A 24,231-nucleotide genomic window follows, 5' to 3' on the forward strand; every position below is an offset into this window, starting at 1 on the left:
TAAATAGGCTAGTAAAAAAAAAAAAAAAAAAAAGACACCTTCTTACACTGTGGGAATACAGCAACTGTTAGTCCTCATTGGCCGTGTCCAGACTAGCACAGACATTTGGATATCCAGGGGTCAAAAAAAATCCATGGAAAAAAAAAAAGAGGGAGCAGCACATGCATGGGCAGTGTGCCCTTGCAGCGTAGAGAACAGGTGACTGAGGTGTGTGGTGTTACAGGTGTGTTTGCAGCGCCACATACTGTATGGCTGTGCTCGTCTGGACATGCCCATTGTGTCTCATCTAACTCTTATCATTTCAATACCTAATCCCATCCTTGATGTGTGGGTGCAAGAATATACACACATATCTTTATGCAATTACAATGTTTACTTAACAAGGCTTTAATGTGGCAAAAAAATGAATCAACTCTCTCCTGGCAAAAGCAAAGAGTTAGGTATTTTTAAAAAACTACACCTTAACAGAATATGAACTTCAGCTTTTGCTAATGGGCCTTACTAAGTATGCAGTCTTCAAAATTTTATCAAAGTCTGCTCACTGGTTCATACCAATATCCACATGAACACAAAATTTCATTCAAGTCAGAACTTCATCTTCTTTGTCAATAAAAGACAAGAAAATGTTCTAATGTTTCACTTTTACATTTTACCTTTATGTTACGGTGATTAGGTCCATCAAAAAAAAGAAAAAAGAAAAAAAAAACAACCCACACAAAAAAGGAAGTATGCTATTGCCAGAGCAATAACACTGATTCCCCATCATTTTGGTTCTGTAGAGAAGTAAAAATATTGTTCTATTTCCAACTTGTCTTGAATAACTCCTGTGACTTTCAATCCTATTACTCAGTAGAAGCGACATCAAGAAAGATATACACAATTGAAAAAATTGCAAAATTTGTTCCACTTACATGTGGAAACAAATCTGATACAGACCTAGATCGCTTTGGGGGTCTCTAAGAAGAAAAGGGACAAAAGATACAATTCCTGAGATGGAGAACAGTACCATACTGTTCCAATTATAAGCTGACCTTTTTTCCTTCCAAAAGAACCATTAAAAAAAGCAAAACAAAAAACAAAAAAAAAACAAAACCACTCAATTTATACACAGGGTTGACCTGTAAAATCAGGCCCCCAACAATCTCAACTTTTATATCTCTGATATTTTTGTGCATGCAATAAATATAAATCAGAATATTTTTCAGGGGACTTCTTATATGTTAGTATTTTAATGCACTTATTTTTTAGGCATTTAAGCTTTTGGGTCATTTCCTCAGTTATTTGATTCTCCTTTGAGACTTTTTTAAAGATCAACAGCAGCTCAAGGGCTTTAGCTATACATATTGATTTATACTGGGGGAGGGAGGGGGGTATTTTTCTTAAAACTGAACCTAAAGATACAGGGTAAACCTGTATTTAGTGCAAAACAGTAATTCTTCTTGAATAGGTACATTAATCTCCACCCATTTTCTGGATGTTCAGTTAGGCCCTGATCCTGCATGTGGATAGATCCATGCATCCATTACTTCAAAAGCAGCCCTGCTGTATTGGGGAAACAGCTCAGAATGCAAGTGAAATTAAAAAACTCTGTACAGGTCATCAGGTCCACCTGCATAGAGTAAGACAGGGGTCAGCAACCCACAGCACACATGCCACACATGGCACGCTAGGCCATTTTGCTCAGCACATCACCGCCAGCCCGGGCTCTAAGCAGCTGCTGCCGGCTATGGAGCCCAGGCTGCTCTCAGCAGGCAACTGGGAGGCTGCAAGCACACTGGGCTCCGTGGGCCAGCTGCAGACAGGAGGCTGCAAATAGCTGCTCCAGGTTCCGACATGTCAGCACTCCGGCACCTTCCAAGGTAGAAGTTGTGGTTTTTTTCAGCACTCCAGCCAAAAGACGTTGCCTACCCTGGAGTAGGATGTGGGATTGGTTTTATCAGAATTTGTTATTTATTATTATTACTATTCCAAACTAGGGATGTTCAAACCTCAGTGCCATGGACTTCAGTTACACTACTCACATGACTATAGTTATACCTATATAGATAAAGCTTTTCAGGATTGGGACTACAGTGAGCAAAGGGAAGGACTGAAGTACAAGTAATTTCTCTGTGATGTAAAATGGTTGAGGTAGAGTTTAAATGGATATTACAGCTTCACAAAGTGCATTATGAAATACGCAAACTATAATATGTGTAACAGGGGGCCTACCGGGGGCGATCTCCGCGTAGCCTGCCCACCTGTTCTTAGGCAAACCGCCCACCTTCTGGCCTGCCATGCCTTGGTCTTAATTGATTAATTAATAGATGTAATTAGGCAGAAGGCTGCCCGGTTACTGCCCCACTGCTAGGGAGTGCTATCTGCGGCTCCATTCCTCCCCTACACGCAGCCCAAGCCTCGTTGATGACATCATGATGTTCTCATACACACCAGTCCCCCACGATGGGGCCCAGAATCCTACTGTAGGACCCCCAACTGAGTTCCTCCCTTCAGGTGGAATCTACTGCTGTCATACTGGGCCACATATCTCCCTGCCACCAGTTCCCCTTTGGGTGTGATCCCCTCACTGGGACCTTCGGTTCACACTAGCCCGGGCCCACCTCCTAGCCAGTCAGGACCCCAGGCCCCTGGCTCTTGGGCATCCCTCTCAGTGGGCCTCCTTGCCTTTCTGACCCTCCTGGTCCTGGCCCCCGCCTGGGCCAGTCAGGGGAAGCTCTGGCAGGCCTCGCTGTATGACCCATACTCTTTTCCCAGGATCCCCCTCTCTGGGTCCTCCTTTACAGACATGGGGAGCTGGGGTACCTCACACCACGACTGGGGCTTCAGGGTCTCACAGGGGACTCTCACTTCCCCCCAGGGCAGCAGGTCATGGTACTACTACTGGTGTAGTATTTGACCCAAACTCTGCCTCCCCACATTGGAGGACTTACTGGGGTCAGGACTCAGCTCTCTCTCTGGCTGCCCCCCCCCCACACTGGGAGCTCCACACACTGCTCCCCCCTCACACTAGGGGCTCCACACTGCTCATAACACCCCCTTTACTCAGGGTTTCAGGGCTTCCCTCCACAGGTGGGCTCAGGTGGCCACAGCCATGCCTGGCCCAAACTCTCCTCTTTGGGGCATGCATCCCCACAACTACCTCCGGTGTACATGACCCACCCTAAGGTGAGGGCTAGGGGTTAAGGTGCCCCAACCTGCCTTTCACTGGGGTGATCACTGGCCTGGCATTTCCTGGGGGCTCCCACACCACTGGGAGCCCCACCAGGTCACCCACTCCCAGCAGGGTGCAGTGGCCAGTCATACCCAGGACCAAGAGCCTCCTACCATCCCCTACAGCTCCTTCCTTACCTCCTGATGAAACTCAGCAGTTTTCAAGCCAGGCAATGTTGTCACCTACCCTCTAGCAGCCAAACTGCCTTGTTTATATAGGCAGCCCTGAGCCTAAAATGGCTGCCCTCACTAGGCACCTGGAGGCTGCCAGCTCCAGGGCCTTAAAGTGGCAGACACACATAGTGCCCTGCCACAGTATGCAACATGTTTTTCTTTCCCACTCTTTCCCCTTCCAATGCTAAGTTTTGCTTCTAGACCTGAATGTTTTTCATTCACTCCTCCAACTCTGCCTCACAAAAGTAGTAAGAATATTTTCAAGAACAGTAGGAATGTGTGTAAAAGCTGCAGTGTCTTAACCATGATACTTCCATTTGTGCAGTTCCCGAGGGAAACTCTCTTCTACTTGCATCAAAGAAATATGGTCAACTCAAAACCTAGACAACTTTTAAAAAACAAGCAAGAAAAGTAGTTTCAGGGACTAGCTTAACTCTCCTGTGACAGCACTTTTGTATTTTTTACAAATCACCATTATCCTGTTTCTATATAACTTCCCTTTCCCCTGCTTCCCTGTGCAAGCAATAACGGAATCATTTGACTATATACAAGAGAAAGAGTTCAAAGACACAAGGGGTGTGATCCACAATGCACTAAATTTAACACCAAATAACCTCAATGCACTTTGGATTATGCCCAAAGTACTGTCAGGTATTAAAAAATAGACTTGAAATAGGAGTGAGAAGGAGTATTTTTTCTTAATCTCTTTCACTTAAAGTTATCAGTAAAGTCCTCAGTAGGTTAAAAATAAAAAATCCAGATATGAGGGATTTTAAGCTTAGTGAGTCATATTGATGTTAAACACATACCATGCTGTAAAACTATCTCAATGTTTTCAAGAGATGAAAACAAATCTATACTAACAAAAATATGATGCTCTGTTGGTCTACAACTTGCTGATATACGTAAAACAGAAACCACAAAGCAAGGAAATGAAAGTCAAGGCAAGGCATCTCCTATGTGCTCTCTGCTCCCATCAAAACACAACACTCTCCTCTCCATTACTATGCACCAACCTCAACTCTTGACTATAAGATGCTCGCATTTCAGCTTTCCTTTTCCCACATTTCACCACAAACAGAGCAGACTTCTCCCTGCTCCTGTGCAGTTCTGAAAACCTACACATGCTCATGTTCAGGACAGCAGGGCACTGAAACCCTGATACTCTGACTGCGCTGAAGAACCCTAGTGTAAACCATGAGTTTCTATTGGCAATCACTTTGCTTCAGTATCATAATATCTCAAAAAATGTTACCATTCCTATTATGCTATCAGAAGCATAAAATGTTTTTCTAAAGGAAGAGGTTACCCTTCCCCAACAGTGCTTGTAATATAATGCGAAGGCGTCCTCCTAAATGACCTTCTTCGTGTAACTCCCCCCAAGCCAAGAGTACTCAACCACTAAAAATAGCTAAAGGTAAAAGCTGCTGCATGATGGTCCTAAAAGAAGATAGCAGCACTGCATGCCTGGAAGGAATCACTTGTTTGTAACATCTCAAGCATTCAGACAGAGATGGACAGAGATATGCTTGGCTTAATCCCTCTCTCCTTCTCCCCTCTCCTGACAATGGTATTATGTTTGAACAGTTTACTCCAGCTACCCAGAACTATTACTGATTTTAAATGCTATCTTCCTCCAGGATTCATGTCAGTAGAGGCATGTCTCTTGATGTTACCTTTTTTAATCAGAGTGAAAGAAGATCACTTGCAAAAAATGACTACTGGGTGCACAATCCATTCCCAGGCAGTGCCAACAATAGTGCTGCTTATAGCTAATCCATTTACTCATCTTACCTGCTATACTCCCATCCTCTTAATACATGCTAGATGGGAACTGCACTGATCTTGTAGACTGCTGTTAACTGACCTGTGATAACCTCTCTTGTACCACATACCTGGAAAACTGTTGACTTGGATTAAGACAAAAACACACCAAAATTGCCATAGGAATTTTATGTGCTGCAAGTCATATTCAGGAGCTACTCAAAGGTGCCTCTCCTTATCTGGAGGTATAACTGGAAGCGTTGTGTGTATATAATCTATTCAATATATATATTATGCTTTCAAGAAACAGGCCCCTTGAATGACAGCAAAAATTGTGTCACTCTGAGGAAGCAAATCTGAATATGAAGATAATCCACGCACCTTCTCTTACGTTTTAAAAACCTGCTCATCTGTCTAAAACAGGGGTGGGCAAAATGCAGCCCGCCAGGCCATTCTATCTGGCCTGCGGGGCCCCTAAAAATTTTAGAAAATTAAATATTAATCTGCCCTGGGCTGCCTGTCATGCAGCCCTCCATGGCCTGCTGAAACTCAGTTAGCAGCCCTCCACCCAAAATAATTGCCCGCCCCAGTCTAAAACCTAATGAACTGTTAGAACTGCTAAAAATTGCTGCATTCATAGGACAAAGGTAAGGACTTGGAAGAGGTCAGCTGCTTTTCTAGTAATTAAATCTGAAGGACAAAAACAGAGAAAATGAAGGTTAGGGGAAAGCACTTGTAAAGAAACCACAAATGGATTCATCCCCTTTTTTACTCTTCTAAAAATCAGCTTAAATTTTATTTTGTATTCTTATTTCCTCATTGAGGGTGCAACCATGTACAAAATATCTAGGGCACCAAAAAGAATGGAAAAAACCCTGAAAACACCAAAGATAAGTTCTTGGCCTGACACCAGATACCAGTTTGCCAGTGTAAATGGGACCAAGACAAGCAGTTATAGTCTTATGACTTCGATGAATGCAATTCCCAGGGAAGGAACACTTAGGGGTCTTTGAGGGGAAACCCCAGTCCTGTCAAGTTCTGAGGAGCACAACTACACACGAACCAGTAAAGTAAGCCTCAAGATGAAGACAAAGAAACATAATTATGGTTCCCACCACTTAAACAGTACATTTTTCAACTTTGAGAAAACATTAAAGGGGCCTCAACATTTTTTGGTGTTGATACATGACATCACAGTTGAATATAAAGATCAATAGGAAGACATAAAAATGTCAATATATATTGTATTTTAAGGTATATTAAATTCAACATTTTGAAATTGGTTTGGTCACCACAAACTTCTCTTTGTAAGTCTTGTAAATCAGGATTTACCCAAATATTTACTAGTGCATTTAATTTATTAATTTGGATAGCTACAATATTAAAAAGTAGTGTCATTACCACTGAGGCCGAAGTTTACTAGTTGTTCATTTGCATATACAACAGAGTTATTTCTAATAATAGATATTGTATTTTGATTACATTTCTTCTTGCTTTACATGACCTTTCCTATCATTACCCATCGTAATAAATTTGGACTTCTAGGTGTGCTCATGATGAGAATCAAGAGAAAACACAGTCTTACCCCACCACCTCTATTTCCCTCCCCTATCACAAATGCCAGCCATACAGATCAATATTTAGAAGACCAATGCAGTCCTATTTTTAGACTGCTTCAGTGCAAGTATGCTGTCCACCCTCTTACTGTGTTATGTTAACTGCCATGGAGCTACTGCTGACTCATACATGTAACTTCACAAAATAACTTTCTTTTCTCTAGTACACTACACCTACTGTGCTCAAAACCAAATTTACCAGGGTTTAAATGTTAAAAAAAAAATCAGAATTACAAAATACTTAACTGACAGAGTTAAGAGCCAGTCTTCTGGTCAGGACTTCAAAAGTGCACCACTGAGTTAGCACTCTAGAAACACCTAAACTGAAACCAACCCAGGTACTGTCTGCAATGCAAGGTACTAACAGAAAGAAACAGTGTTTGTAACTTTCACTTTACATGGAAGTTTGGCTTTGAAGTCCCCAAATTTCTAGCTGGCAGTGGACCTGCTACATAACCTAACATACATAACTGACACTACAGAAACAAACGGAATCCTTACTTCCTTCTCAGACCTGCAAATGATGCCAAATTAACCTTCTGCTGACCTCACTTTACCATTTAAAATGTCTGATTTACAACCAGAGTGTACACTTTTCATAAACTGTTGAGACATTGATTTATTTGGAATTCTTACACAAAAGCATATTCAATCCACCATGCTCATATTTTATAAAATTCTGTTATGTCCTTGATCTGAGATTCACAGAAAAGGTCTTCTTGGTTCCTCAGCTGCCTCTATACAGCAGCAGGATCTGAGTACTATTTCCATCTTAATTCAGCAAGCAACCAGGGCCTCCAGCAACCCACCAGAGTCACCTTTGCCTTAACTTGAGTGTTTGTCTCAGACTGAAGATGGCAACAAGGAATGACTGTCCCTCTTGGAACTGGTAAAGCAGAAGTGCAGATGAGCATAATCAACATAGTGATGGTGCTGCAGCCCCAAAAGCCTCATTTCTCTCCACTGCTGACCTGAAATATCTATGTGCTAGGACTCAAGGGTGTGCTGTGCTAAAGGGTCAGCAATATAAAAACTCTGAGGTCTTTGTAGGAAGAACAAAATAGAGCTTACTGAAAACAATTTTGTGTATCCATGCCAAAGCCCACAAACACAATAAAAATTCATAGTCAACACTATCCAAAGGCAGCTAACAGTACTAAAACAATCAGTCTGGACTCTTGATCTACACTCCTTGCCAAAAAGGTGTTAATTGGCCATTGAGATAAACACAGGTCCTGCACAATATCAGGCTAAAGCACAGGGTAAAAGGTCAAAAAAAAACTAAAGAGTAAGGGCAGCGTCAGGGCTGCTTCACCCTGAGCTTTCTCAATAGTCTTCCCTGGACAGAGACAGATAATAACTGCTGAGATTGCCAAAGTCAACAACAACCATTTGCAAGATGCAGTAATCTTTCCAGAGAGGTGGTGACAATCTACTGATAATAAACCCTCCTCTCCCTCCCAACTCTCCTGCAAGGTTCTACCAACAAATGAGGTTACATTGGTTAAAATCTACCTGCAAAATGACCTGAAGTCAGTTCAGAATTGGCTCGCATCAGCCTTCAACGAGGCATCAAATCTAGGTGAGGTCAAGGTAGTTTTGCCCATGAAGTGTACCAAAAATATCTTACAGAAAGATTATGAATCTGGTGTCATCTCGAATTCAGCAGCTTTTGCAACCTTGAACAGTTACACTTCTGAGAACCATCAGCATCGTAGTGAGAGGGAAAGAATCCTTACTCTGTTTCTATTACTGCCCTCTCATAAGATTTCAAGCATTCTTTATGCTGCAATCAGATTAAAAATGCAATTCCCATCATCTTGATCTATACTCTTTGCCAAAATGGTGTTCATTGATCCCTGGAACCTACATGGAAAATCCTCAAACAATTGCAACCTGTACTAGAAGAAGACCCAATTCTTAAAGAGATCTTTCCAGAACTACCCATCCTAACGCTCAAACAAGCACCAAACCTCACTAACCTCATCACCAGAAGCAAACTCCCTATGACCCAAACCACACTGAATGGATCCAGACCATGCCAGGACAACGCAAAATACATCTTCACCACCCCCACTACAGCTACACCCCACAACAAAACTATCACCATTCCTGGATCTTACAGCTGCACCTCCAAAAATGCAATACATCTTAATCAGTGCACCAAATGCCCTGATGGAAACTATGTTGGAGAAACCAAACAACATCTGCTCACCAAAATAAACGTACACCGAAAATCTATCAAAGACAAGAATACCTAACTACCTACGGGGGCACACTTCTCACAGGACAATCACTCCCTCTCTGATCTCTCAGTTCTAATCCTCAAAAGGAACTTACAAAACACCTTCCGCAGACGAGCCTACAAACTTCACTTCATAAATTTACTGGATACAAAAAATCATGGACTCAATATAGACACTGAATTTATGACACATTGCAACCTGACATCTGATTCAACAGGTACCTGCCTGACCTGACCTCTTACATTTTTCTTTTCCCCCATCTTTTCTCCCTTCCCCTCCCCTACTTTTCTGCCCTTTGTCTCCCTATTTCCTTCTTCATGGAGAGCCTCTTTCTTACCCACTATTATTAACTCTGTAATGTTTCCCTTTGGTCTTTTTCCCCCTGCTTTCTTTCCCTTCCCTCCCCCGCTTTACATTTTGTTTCTCCTTTCTACCTATCTATATTTTCACTACATCCACTCACACTTTGAGCTTCTCTCATTCCTGTTTTCCTGATCTCCAGCTATTTTCTCTCTCACTGACAGTCTCTTTTCCACCTTGTATTCTGTCACTGTAATGTTTCCCTTCAGCGTTTTTCCCCTGCTCTCTTCCCCCTCCCCTCTCCCACTTTACCTTCTGCTTTACCTGTTGTCTTTCTAATTTCTACCTATTGACATTCTCACTGACATCCTGCCACACTTTTAGCTTCTCTCGTTTCTTGGAGTTTCAGAACAGCAGAGACTCCCTATGCCTGAAGAAGGGTGACTGCGCCCAAAAGCTTGCTAAGAACTTTTTTCCAACTACTTAGTTGGTCTCATAAAAGATATCACATCTACTCAAAGAACCTTGCCTATGTCCTTAGAACAAAATGGCTATAACCAAAAACCCATTCCTATCATCTATGTTTTAGTCTCTTGCTTTCACCTTTCTTCATCCGTTATGGATAAAGAATGTGCCAATGTTATCTTCAAGGACAGTGGAATTGTCCATATTAGCAGAAGACAGGTTAAGTGGATGTCCAGAATGGCAGACTGGTGAAACTCTGGTCTCTCTCTGAGCTGTGCAACTCATTCCTATCTGAGGGTGTATTGTTAATAGAGAACCTAACCACATCCACAGCATCTAGGGCATACTATTAAAACAGATCTTCACTGAACAGAAGCCAAGTTGAAGTCCAAACTCTTATTGTATCAGGAAACAATACAAAGGTATTTATTTTAATTCTGAAGTTTGATCAGGAACAGTAAATGTCCACCATAAATTTAAATAAGGCTTAAGGAGATCTTCAAAAGGAGACTGGATGTACACCTTGCTGGGGTTATTTGACTCCAGCAGTCTTTCCTGCCCAGAGCAGGGGGGCTGGACCCGATGATCTCACAAGGTCCCTTCCAGCCCTAAACTTCTGTGAATCTGTGTAAAGCACAATGAGAGTATAATAAGCACTAGGAAATCCAGGCAATTGGATTTTATCATTGCTTTTTTCTTTATTCTCCTAGAACATCATTTGTAATTCATACATGTGATATCACGACTCAAAGATATCACCACCTCTTTTCACAGCATTCAGGAACCCTCAGCAGTAAATGAATATTTAAAAGAAGACTGAAATTTGACACAATCATGGGTCCATACACTGGGAAAAGACTGCTGATAATGGAAAGCTCTTTAATCTAGCAGAGGAAAGCAGAACTGGATCCAGGAGCTGTAGAAGCAAGACAAATTCAGAGTATAAATAAAGTTCAACATATTAATAAATAGGGTAATTAGCTACTGAAACAGCTTCCAAGGGGTATGAGGGATTCTCGGTCTTGGATGTCTTCAAATTAAGGGTAGATGTCATTCTAAAAATATACCCAAACTTAGTCAGGAATTCTGGACTCAATGCAGGATTTAATTGGTGAAGTTCTGTATCTCCTGCTGTGCAGGAAAGCAGGCTGGATGACCATGATTGGTGTTTCTAGCTTTAAAAGCTATGAAATCCAGTCTGTTCATGATGAGATCTCAGTGATAGTTTTGAAAGTACTAAGAATCATGCAAGTTTTTTCTGGAAAATATAAGCCCAAGCCAGAAACCTGTTCTCATATCACAGGAGTAAACAAGACTTATTTTTGTTTTTGTTTTTGTTTTTTTTTTACATAGTGATGGGAATGCACGAATTACTACAAAATAAAATGGCACCAATTACAAAATGTACATGAGTTTACATAACTTCTCGAACATTTTAACCCTGGTAGCATAATAGTTCTTTTACTAGCGCTGTTTTAAAATAGATTAAGTAACAACTTCACAAAATAGATGCATTTACTTTTGACTGTGAATGGATAAATATAAAACAAAATCCAGGAAAAAATTCTTTAAAAATCTACCATTGGAGCTTTGCCCCCTTTAAATTCACTATTTATTACCTCTCCAAGAACAAAAAGATGCTTGCTTTTTGAAGGACAACTACTTGTAAAGTACAAAATTCCTCACATATTTCTAAAACAGGACAACTGCTTCAGTTATTAAGAATGATAGAATTTTATTATCTCACATATTTTTCACCATGAATCCTGTTCATTTACTATCTTCTTTTCTATCAGGAGTCTCAGTCATAGATCAAAACCCAAACGTTTGAGGCATTGTACAAACATAGAACAGAAACATGGTCTCTGCCCCGAAAAGCTTATTCCAAGTAAACAGACAGGATCTCTTTTCTACAAACTGTACTATAAGTACATTGTAAGGAGAATGTGATACTCAGAAACCACAGCACCACACAGCACCACTCTGACTTATGTTTCATTCACATTCATTCACAACACAGGCCTTCTACCCCCCTTTGTGGGGTTAAACTGCACGTGCATACACACACTGGCGACTTCATTACATTTAATCAAAGTTGCTGTTAAATAAAATGAAGCATATATGTCTCCATATTTCTGCATTAATGTCATTTCACTTAATCTGATCTCTTTATTATATTCAACAATTATGCAGTTTTAAAATTTATAGTAAGTTATTCATACAAAGAACTTTCTCGTGATTTTTTTCTCTAACAAGAAAGCAGAAAAAGAACTATTCTTTTTTTTTTTGAGAACAGGGTTTTCTTAGGAATAAAAAGGATCATATGACAATAGTTTTGCAGTGTATCGTGCAAGCTCTGTTGGAGTCAATCCAATTTCTATACAAGTACTGCCATTTTGACAACAAAGCAGCCTTCATCTTAATTCTGGCAACAGTGAATGGAGAGTACGCACTAACCAGGGAACAATGAACCAAGAAAAGAGTTACAAATCTCTAGTGACAACTGCACGCAAATAAAGAGAAGATGCATTATGATAGGATTGTTTGCTATACTCCATCGGAAAGCCACTTTCAAGCAAAAGATAGCTTTTTTTTTCCTAGAAAACAAAAAAATACTTTTTCCCAGATTTTGCACACTTCTACTCCTAGCGTCAATCCCAAACCACTTATTATTTCACTAAGAAAATCTGCAACAGCCACATAAGATGAAGAAAGAGAAGATGGCCCACTTTATTACTTCCTTTCTTACTTCCTACGGTAAATCACTGGACTGCTGTGCAGTACTGGAAAAAATATTTGGCTTTTATTTGAGTTACACTGATTATTCTTAAGTATCCAAGAAGACACTTGAACTCAGATCCTACAGCTACTTACACATACAGGTAACTTTACTTACTTAAGTAGTCCCCACTTTCTTTGATTAATTTAGACAGGAAACAAACTGAACACATTAAAGTCACATTTTGATAGATCACTGAAATGGAGAGAGAGAAAAGTCATGTAAAGCAAACTAAATATTTTAGTGCATAAACTTGTGCTTTTTGCCTCAACATTCAGCTGCTGAAAACTGGGGTAAGCATAGTAAGTGAGAAAATATGGTAATAAGTTTATGCCTCTGGAAGGTGTGGAGGGGGGAAGTAACCTGCAGTACTCCATGTAGAGCTACACAGCTGCTGGATATGGACACTTCCTTTTTCCCCTAGGGCACTGCAGAAGCTGTTACTCAGTTACTTACTGCTGCTTATGCATATTTTCTATAAAAGCTCTTTTCTTCATTCTGCCTTTCAAAAAACACAGTGCATACTTGGGGACATGTATGTGAGAAAATATAATGTCCTCAAGAATAAATAAAACACTATGGATGCATTTACATGAGCTATTAAGGTGACAAAATAAACTTTGGCACAATTTTTAATTACTTTAATACATTCTAATACCCACACACGTGTAGACTGCGACATTTGACTGCAGAGCTAGTTAGGCTACTGCACAGTAAAGCACATGTGCAGATGCACTCACTAGTATCTCCTATAGACTAATTTATTACATGAAGAATTTAAAAATACAGTCCCAAACAAAAGATTATTTCAAAATGTCAGACCGATTATCCATCCCTTCCTCATGTTTAGCAGTATTTACATGAATAGTCCCAATCCTTGGAGCAGTGTAATTCAAAAACATAAATGACTGAATACTCTAGACCAGTGTTGCCCAACCACTGTGCCATGACACAAAAGTGTCCCATCAGAAAGGAACAGGTGTGGCGCAGAATTTTGCCATGGCAATAAGCTACAATAGGTATGAGGATGGGGAATACCTTAATAGGTGTGCCATAGAAAAATTTTATTAATGTAAGTGTGCCTTGGGCTGGAAAAGGTTGGGAAAACACTGCTCTACATCAGATTCTCATCTATATGTTTGGCCCCTTTATGCTGCTCTAACAGCACATGTAAAAGTGTAAGCAGGAGTGCACCGATAAAGATTTTTTAGGTTGATACCGATTGCTGATTATTAACCAGCCAGATCAACCAATACCAATATGCAGCTGAGCAACGTGGAGAGCAGCATCCAGCTGGTAAGTCTGTTGGGGGGAAGGGGTGTGGAAGAGGAAAGAGGCATGCTGGGAACAGATCGAGGCCCCCATGGGTAGGGAGGGAGGAAGTGGGGCTGGGGCAGGGACAGGCACTACCCAGCCAGGGCAGGCTGGAGCACAGGCTGGAGCGGCAGGCAGTTTGTCCAGGGGGTGCAGGGCAGCTCCCTGCTATTGTGTGCAGCCCCAGGGGGGCATGTGCCCCCTGAAATTGTGCACAGGGAGAGGGCAGGCTGCCTGTAGTGGGCTTGGGGCTATGCCAGCCTCTTCCTGGAAGCGAGGCTGTGCTGGGACTGCACTTAGGGTGGGTGGGGGTGAGGCAGGCAGTTGCAGCACTGGGAGAGTGGGCTACAGCAAATTCTGGGGTGGTTATGGCCTACCTCCACTGCTCCCAGCACCGCTGCCACCTGCCCTACCCCACCTGCCTGGAGTGCAGCCTCGGTCCAGCCCCTGCCGCTGGGAAGAGGTTGTTGCAGCCCTTGCCCCTGAGCTCGCAGCAGGCAGCCAGCCCTTGCTCCATGCACAAATCCAGGAAGCACATACCCCCCATACCTCCCCCGGAGAAGTGTCCAATGGCAAGGAGCCTCCGCCCCTCCCCCTCCCCCCCCCGCCACACCCCCTGGACGAGCCACCTGTGGCTCCATCCCCTGCCCCACCCCACCCCAGCGGGGCAGTGTCTACCCTTTCCTCATCCCCACTCCCTTCCTCACTATGGGGGCCTTGATCTGCCCCCCATTCCCCTTTCCCCCCACTGACTTACTGGCCAGACACTGCTCTCAAAGCTGCCAGGCTGCATTCCTGGCTGCATACATGCTGTGGCTGCATGCATGCATGCGGTATTTATCAGTAACATTATTGGCTACAATGGCCAAAAAAGCCACTTGCCGATAATGCCCAATTTTCCTTTTATCAGTGCTAATCCAATATGGACCAATATATTGGTGCACTTCTATGTGTAAGCCCATTTTATACTGCCAGAATGATATAAAGAAGCCTTACTATAAATGAAAGCCAGGTTGTCTATATGAATAAATTAAATAATTTCTCTTTGGGAGTCAAGTCTGATTTTACATTGCCCAAAGATTCCTGGAACAGGACAACTATTCCAATCTATGAGACTTAATTATGATGCTTTCCTGGCAGTTTCCTTATGGGACAGGGTAGGAAAAGTTAGCGATATCCCTTCCCACACACACACATCCCCCCCCCCCAAAAAAAACCTTTATGAATTCTGAGAAACACATCAGTTCAGTCTACAATCTTCAATACAGAACATTTTACATTGTATCAAATATTTTGTCTGTCACCTGATAATACAGGTATTTGTAACAATAATTATTTACTGATTTGATTTATATGCCACCCTCCCTCAAAAAAGGCTTAAGGAAGCATGCAATAAAAACAAGATAAAATATACAAACAGATAAAGTATTGAAATAAATAACACTAGCCAAATACAAGTGTTAATTAAACTTAACCAAAACATTTGCATACTCTGTGTATAGGGTGTTGCTTCCTGGCTCTGGAAATCTCTAGTTTCAAACTCTTTGGGCTCCTACAGACGTGCAGTGAGGCTGCTCCAATGTGCTATCAATCCAGCATGTCAGAGCAGACTCAATTAATCGAATCTGCCGGAGCACAGAAATTAACGTGCTCTAGCAGCCTCCAGTGTCATGTGTCAGTGTCATCCCCACAGTGAAAAACGGCAGTGGGGCAATTTGAACTAAAGCTTGTTCAATGAACTTTACTTCAAAGCACCCCACTGGCATTTTTCAGCATGGGGACGCTGATACACATGATGCTGGGGCACTTTTAATTAGTGTGGCTCACTCATTAAAGCACCCCTCCACCCCTGCCTGCTGGAGCACTTCTATAAACGCCTTTTGGGGAGAAATCACATAAATGTTAGGACAATCACTTAGGCAGAGATTTTCAAAGACACAAGGGCAGTTAAATGCTCAACTCCAAGTAACAGCCAAAGGCAGTTGGCTGCTTAACCCCCACTGTATATCTGAAAGTACTCTTTTAATTGTATAAACGATGGCTGTAGAGGGTGTAACATGGTTTTTTAAATGATGACTTTAAATGGCCATTTTTGTTGCCTACTTTCAAGCTTTGTGTTGAATTTCAAACAATCATTTTTCTGAGAAAGGAAGTTCAAAAACTGGACAGGTATATACAGATAGTTCATATGCACACGAGGGAGCTGTAAGAGATGAAGATATGGCACCTCTCCTTATTATTAACTCTAAACTCACTTTCAACCTAAAGGATTTTTTTCCACAACATTTGAGTATCTCAGCAGCAAATACAGAACAAAAATTTAATCTTTCTAGACTAAATCTTCAAGCTCAAATGATGTTAATGAGCATATTTTGCAGGGTCTTTCTTTCAGAAATAATTGGTTTGGGAGGAAATTAAGTAAGTTGCAGAGCTAATGAACAGATTTGCTCGGGTCGGCCATTTTGCTGTCCAGTGAGAACAGCATGGCTTTCATTTTATGATAAAATGAGGTTAATGCTCAAGTTGCTCGTGAGAGGGGAAAACTGTATTTATAATCTGCAACAGTTGTCTCTAACTCATCTGCTAATTTGAATTTTTAAAAGATGGAAAAATTAAAAGTGTCAAAGGTAGGACAATTATTCTTTGGAAATGCTACAGACAGCCAAAGCACTAAAAAATAGTCACGCAGAGTTCTCAAGCAAGCCTCTGTTCTAAACCAATGATATAAAACCTTAAAAACTAACAACTTCGTTTATAACACAGCTAACTAACTCTCTTTTTTTACAGCCAGTCAGCATTGTCCTTGCTCAGATCCAGGAGTCATTGTTAAGTAATGCTTACTCAAATAATTCAACAAAAAGAAAGTGAACATTCAACAGGTTTTATCAAGTGTCCTAAAACACTAATTAGGCAGACAGGCCAAGGGAAAAAGCAAGATTTTTTAGTAATGAAATGTTTTAAAAGTGCAGTGGGAGATAGAGGTAATTATACAATACAGTAACATATGAAATCCCCTACAGCCAGTTCAGGGATTCCTGAAAGGAAAAAAAAAAAAGAGGTCTATGTAAAAAGACATTAAGTGGCAGATCTTATTAAAAGAGCCACATAATTGCTTCAAGAATGTTCACTTTTAAATATTTAACTCCTTTTGGTTTTGATTACTTTTTTATCTTTTTAGATTTAGTTCACACTACAGAAAAGTAACAGAATGTATGTAGTTAGAAAGAGGCAAGAGAAAAATGAGTTCTCTCTCTGTGTTTTTTTAATAGGTTCTCCTAAAAAGTATAAAATGCAGATAGTAATTTTTGCTCAGCCATGGAATAGTGTTAAAAGTCAGAACGAAACTCCAGTAAAATGTCAAAGGTACTGAAAAAAACTTTAATTTCCCAACTACATCCTTTGTTGTGTTGACATACTACAATACAGAGGAGCAGAGTATAGTTCTCCAACATGAACTGCACAGAGCCTATTAAAATTACAACATCCTCTAAAAGAGAATTAAGGTGCTAACTCGTGATTATGTTGTCATGACTGGACTGTAATAATATTCATTATAAACATGATAAACCCCTGGAATGAGTAGTTTCTCACATTAACATTGGCTATCTTTTACTATAGCAGCACTTCAGGTTGCCAATTTAATTTCATGAACCAAGCTACTAGATCTTTGAAATCCCTAAAAATAAATGAAAGCTCCTAGGCAGTGGTGTCCTCATCACGTGTCCTTTTGTACCCCTACATTAACTTTGTTTCCCAGTGAAACTCTTCTTTTAGACCACACTATGATGAAATTGTTCAAATACTTGAACAGGTGGCTATGAGTGAGATTCTTTGAGGAGTTTATAACCATTACTCCCGGTTTTCCCCTGGGGCGCTTTGGTGAATATTGTTCACCTAGCCCATGATCCTATCCCCTGATATACTTGTAAGCTGCCACCAAATCCCCCCAAATTCTTCTCTTTTCTAGGCTGAACAGTCCCATATCTGTAAGCCTTTCCTTGTATGGCTTGCTTTTCAGGCCTCTAATCATATGAGTGGCTCTTCTCTGGACTCTCTCAAGCTTCTCCACACCCATCTTGAAGTGCAGTGCCCAGAACTGGACACAATACTCCAACTGTGGCCTCACCAATGCCGAGTAGAGCGGGAGAATAACCTCCTTAGCTTTGCTTGAGATGCATGGGTAGATGCATGCCAGCGTATTGTTTGCTCTGCTACCTGCAGCATCACACTGGTGGCTCATATTCATTTTATGGCCAGTTATGACCCCCCAGTCCCTTTCAGACGTGGTGCTGGGAAGCGTAGCACCACCAAGCCTGTAAGTTTGCTGTGGGACACTCTGAGGTTAGGAACTGTAAACAGGTGACAAAAATAAAAGGTTTACTTATCTCTCAGGTAAGATTCTGCAGGTGGCAGAGAAAAGGGAGTTCTCATCAGGTTCACTGTAATGGAAGAATCCACTGCTTGACATTGAATATCCATGCCCAGCTGGGAAAGAATCAGTAAAATCCTTGCCCCAGAGAGCTCCTAGATCTTGCTGATTTATCCAGTCTGTTATGAAAGTGTCCTGGTCAGGATGTGCAGGCCTTCAAAGGGCTTGCACATTCATCTTCTTGGACTTAATTTACTTGGCCTCTCACTAGGGACTTTCCCTAGAGAGTGAGTTCTGTTTGGGCTTTCTTGGAACCACCTTCCTGTAAGGTACCTATGCATTAGAAAAGACCTGCCACCATTCTCCACATGCGGATGTGGTACCTAGATACACAACACTGACGACTAACCTCTTCTGTGGACTGTATTGAGGTCCCCTCCCTGGAACTCTGTCAGAGGAAGTGCCTGCTAAATAATCAACGCTCTTTCAAAGGTTGACTACATGTTTCCACCCAAGGGAGGATGTCTATAAATCATCCAGGATAACAATATGTGAACACCCTTCATTTTCAAATGGCCTAAGATCATACCAGAGTAGCCAACATTTGAGCAGGTACATATATTTACATTTTGTTAGCAAAGAGACTACACGAGTGAAACTGAAAAAAATCTAAAGCTAGACAAGCAGTTTAGAAACTGCATTCTTCGAGTGGGAGCAGGACGAAAAAATATGCTTATTTTCTTTTGTCAGAGAGAATCCTGATCCAATCTTGAACATCCTTGAAGGCCCTGTCTGAGAAGATGCTATTATAGTTTAATAATACTTTACACTTTAATAATATTCCAGACTTCTGATTAAATACCAATTCACTCAACTATTCCTATAGATCTTGGGTGCAACTACATTGTTTACTAGAATTAACATATCTGGGGACTGATATAGCCCCAACTCTTGGTATTTAGTCCCAGGAATGGTAGGTGAGTCCAGATGTAAAAGCAATAAATGTATTTAACTACACCATTTTGTTAGAGGACCACATTGTTTCAAAGCTTCTTTTTCAGGGGTTTGTTTGGATTCAAGCCCCTAACCTGGATGCCTACCTTAAAGAAGTTTCCAATTCCTATTAAGGGACTCCTGAGAAAATTGAGAACAGTATCTGCTGGAACTGTATAGAGAATAATGAAGGATTGGTGAAAATAACATTTGCTTCCTTGGCATACATTTCCAACCCCAACAAAACATAAGCTATAATATGTTTTATTTTACATATTTATTTGGTCGGTCTCAAACTTTGCTGCCACTGTACAGTAGTCAAGAGGAAGGAATAGTTACTGACAGGCTGGTGGCATGAGCTGCTAGACTTCAGAAGACAAAGGAAAATTTCTTGGCACTAAAAATATAACGAAGATAGGCCACCCTAGAAGCTCCAAAGTACCTTAGGGTAGAAAAATACACAACAACTATCTCTTATTATTTCCCACCACTCCATCATTTCAGGACTGAGTTGGCTTGTTTTCGATGTAGTTATAGGAGCTTGTTTCAAGGATAGAACCGTCTAGGCTTCATTAGGGTAAATGGGCCTTAGTGCAATGCCTCTCTTGAGCACAGCACACAATCTGAGCCAGTCTTATGACAACCTGCAATTTTTCATACACCATCTAGATTTCTGTCTGTGCAATTCATCTTGCTTAAGAGTAAAAAGTCAGGTTGCACTAAAGATGGTAGAAGTGGAGATGAGCCCTACTTCTCTTGTAAGCTACTTTACAGCTAGGCCTGTAGATATAAGGTAACTACAAGCTGTGGAAAGATGAGTACTTTGAGCACTCCAAATTCTGCTTCAATTTGCAGCACTTCAAAATCAGAGCACCTCAGTGCCATCCAGAAGTGTACCTCCACAACTGCAACCGCATCCTCCCCAGCATAATACTTCAAAATCACTGCAACAGTATGTGGCAGTGGTGTTTTGTAGCCAGGGCGCAGTAGGTAACTAGGCCTGGTCTTCCAGTATTCCACGGTATTCCATTTTCCCCCACCCCTGCTACAGGGAGATCAAAGATGGACAGACATCCATCCAGTGAGGACCTGGCTGTCCTCTGGTACTTTTGGAGACATCAGAGGCATGTAAGGAATCCTTCTCTCCAGCCCCCTGGCCAGAGCAGGAATCCCTCCAGGCCTCTAGTCTCTGGTGGTTCTGGAGGACAGCCAACAAACGTCTTTTTAATTGGCTGTAGTTTTAGGGAGGGAAAATTAAGTGAAAAGCATGCATGAACTTGTATGAAAGTCCTCCATCCTGCACACAACCCAAAAACAAGTTTAGATGAGGTTCGTTGGCTGCACAACACTCCACTGAGAAAGCTTTCTTCCTTTCTCTGAACTTGCTTATAGGCTTTTGGTTAGATCCTGTTCCACCTACTAGGCACCTCAATGGATTCAGATGCCTGTGTGTGATCCCATTCCAGCCCAGACAAGTCCCTGAAAAAATGTGTAAGATGCCATCATGTTAGGCTTGTGTAAAATGCCACCATCTTAGGCTTAAGACTAAATCATAAAAATGCACCAAGGCAGAGCAGGAAAACCTTCAGTTGTTTTTTTAAGAAAAAGCTTACAAGAAGTGGAAACTTGGTAAAACAATTAGGAAGGAGTATAAGAGTATTGCTTGGGCATGCAGGGATGAACTCAGGAAGGGCAAAGCGCAACTGGAATTGCAGCTGCAGCTAGCAAAGGACGTAAAGGGTAACAAAAAGGTTTCTGCGAGTATGTCAGCAACAAAAGGAAAATCAGGAAAAATGTGAGCCCCTTACTGAATGGGGGAGGCAGATAATGACAGATAACGTGGAAAAGGCTAAAGTATTCAGGACCTTTTTTAACTCAGTCTTCACAGGCGAGGTCAGCTCCCAGACTAATGCAACTAACAGCATAGTTGGGGACCAACTGGCTAAGCAGGAGCTCTGAAGAAAAGGACCTGGGGTTTACAGTGGACAATAAGCTGAATATGAGCCAACAGTGTGCCCTTGTTGCAAAGAAGGCTAACCACATGCTGGACTGTATTAATAGGAGGTTGCCAGCAGATTGAGGGAAGTGATTATTTCCCTTTATTCAGCACTGCTTACACCACATCTGGGAGTACTGTGTCCAGTTTTGGACTCCCCACTACAGAAAGGATGTGGACAAATTGGAGAGAGTCCAGCAGAAGGCAATAAAAATTATTAGGGGGCTGGGGCACATGACTTATGAAGAGAGGCTAATGGAGCTCAGCTTATTTTGTCTGGAGAAGAGAAGACTGAGAGCAGATTTAATAGCAGCCTTCAACTACCTGAAAGGTGATTACAAAGAGGATGGAGCTAGAGTCTGTTCTCAGTGGTGGCAGATGACAGAACAAGGAGCAATGGTTTCAAGTTACAGCAAGGGAAGTCTAGGCTGGATACTGGGAAAACCTCTCTCACTTGGAGGGTAGTAAAGCACTGGAACAGGTTACCAGGGAAAGTGTGGAATCTCCTTCCTCTGACTTTTTTTAAGTCCTGGCTAGACAAAGCCTTGGCTGGGATCCTATGGCTGGGGATGGTTCTGTTTTGAGCAGGAGGCTGGACTAGATGACCTCCTAAGTTCCCTATGATTTCTATTACCCTAATTTTTTATGATTCTATGACTTGAAGATTTGGAAGGAGGGAGGGAGAGAGGAACAAAGATCAACTGGGCATGGTTAGGTAAAAAGTTGTTCCTCTCCACGATGATCCTGAAAGGCAGGTACTATAACCACTTTACTGAACCTGATGAAACATCCCGTCTTCTGCTCTGCAAAATTCTTCATGTGTGAAAAACTGCTAGGGTGTGTGAAGAATTGCTCAGCATTACTAGTGAAGATAAGCACAGGAGGGGCACTATTGGTCATTAAGTTATCTGCTTTAAGCAGTCCATTTCAAATGCAAAATGCCAGGAAAAATTAAAAGTAGACTGATTTCCATGGCAGAGAGAATTCCCTGAAAAAGCTTCTTTTAAGGTCTAACCCAAAACCTATTGAAGTCAACAGAAATCTTTCCACTGCTTTCAACACATTAGACCCAAGGAGTATGGAAGAAGAAACATCACCTCACTTCTATGGAGTGGGATATGTTTCAGAGGGGTGGACAGTTCAGCAAACATACCAGTAGCTGGAGTTATGGATGCACCTCCATTAACTACCCATCCCTTTATAATTCACCACCACAGCATGTAACAATAGGTGCTCTAATTATAACCAGTATGTCAACTTGTCTTTCTAAAGCTAATACAGAGAGATGTAGTTAGTCATGTTAGTCTGAAGTCAGGGGTAGATTTGCACCTAGGCTAACCAAAGTATCTATCTATCTATCTACCTACCTACCTACCTACCCACCCACTTTGGTTAATGTATAAAATGCAAATTTGCCCTGACTTCTAAAATGACAACCAGCTGACACTAGCACTGCTGTTCATGGAGCATCACTGGTGGCAAAGTGCACGGAAAATGCTTTGTTTTTAGAAAAGGGATATGGGACAAGCTCTTAGTTTCAAGAGAAGAAACAGACTTCTGTCTCCATTCCACTGGAATGACCAGAAACATGAAGGGGTTACAACTCTACCCAGAATACTTTCTCCGAAGCAGAAAAAAAGTCTTTTGTCAGACACAGCATCAGCCCATTACTTCCTGAGCAGAGTAAGTGCTCTGTGAAAGGAACCAAACAAAAAAGGGTGGTACCAGAGCAGTGACTCTGTGAATGGTCTGGGTTACTTTGCTTAGATGGCACAAACATTGTGTGCAGCCCTTTTCACATATATAAAACAAGGTTGCTGCTTCATTGAACTTGCAATCTAATTTAAAAAGATAACAGAGTAAATTAAAATTGATAATATTGAGACTAGAGAAGGTGGGAGATGAGAGAAGAAGAGACAACATTCAGCAGTGGGAGAAGATAAAACAAAATCCTTTCCCTGAATACAACTGTTTAATAAATGCAGACTGTTGAGGCCAATCAGTCATGGCATTTTCACACAGCTTTTGTTTAGGAAGAGAGATCCCTTTTGGTAAATTTTTGTTAGCCTTCTCAAGCCATTTGTTAAATGTAGGTTAATTGCTGAACACAGAGGTGACAGTTTTAGTAAAAACCTTTTTTACTCTAGACTCTTAAGAGTTTAGAGAGCTTCTTCACTTGCTACTGAAAAAAACAATTTTCAATCCACACCAACCACTGCTTACAAAATACTGTGCTGCAAGTGTTCACTTACTAAAACAGGGAAACACGGACTTCACACTACACTGCAACTTTCAGAAAATGTCTAATATTAAAGTCTTGACTCACTAAGACTCATTTTCTAGCATCCACCCATAAGGTTTTTGTAAATGATATTAGCTCTATGTGCAAGAACCCGATTTTGCCTACAATACACCTGTCCAGTACCTCAATCTTCAAAGTGAAGTACAACTTAGTTACCTGATTGCTTGGAGGTGCTGTGGCCGCCCACAGTTTGTGAAATCAATGAAAGTCTCAGGGGCTCAGCACCTCTGAAGTCAGTTCTAAGCCATTATATGTTTTCATTCTTCCCAAAAGATCCTCGCTATGTTTATTTAGAAAGTATTGTGATGGTGCCTCAGCCAGGGACGAATTAACGTACAGGCAAACTAGGCACATGCCTAGGGCCCTAAGTGAAGAAGGGGCCCAGTTGTGTTTATTTTAGATATTACAATTATTGAGTGAAAAAAGTAGAGGCCCACAGTTTGTTTGCCTAGGGCCTACTAAAGGGTTAATCCGGCCCTGGCCTCAGCTCCAATGTATTATAGTTATTCCCTTTATATCAGAAATCTTTACAACTGCTTCTAGGCAGTGGCTTTAATTTGTTTTCTAATTGTACTTATTTAAAAAAGAAAAAAAAAAAAAAAAAAAAAAAAAAAAAAAAAAAAAAAAAAAAAAAAAGGGGGGGGGGGGGACGGGACAATTATGGAAAATCTTCCCAAAGGATAAGATTTATTTCTGTCCTCAG

General features: G+C 41.3%; 1 protein-coding gene across 1 annotated transcript in view; it reads right to left on the minus strand.

The window, feature by feature from the left end:
* Positions 1-24,231, minus strand: part of FOXO3 (forkhead box O3) — a 154,269-nt gene that overhangs the window by 87,873 nt on the left and 42,165 nt on the right. The gene's annotated exons all lie outside the window — the stretch shown is intronic.

This window comes from Gavialis gangeticus, unplaced genomic scaffold, assembly GCF_001723915.1.
Source record: "Gavialis gangeticus isolate Ggan-Ray unplaced genomic scaffold, GavGan_comp1, whole genome shotgun sequence".
NCBI classification, from domain to species: Eukaryota; Metazoa; Chordata; order Crocodylia; family Gavialidae; genus Gavialis; species Gavialis gangeticus.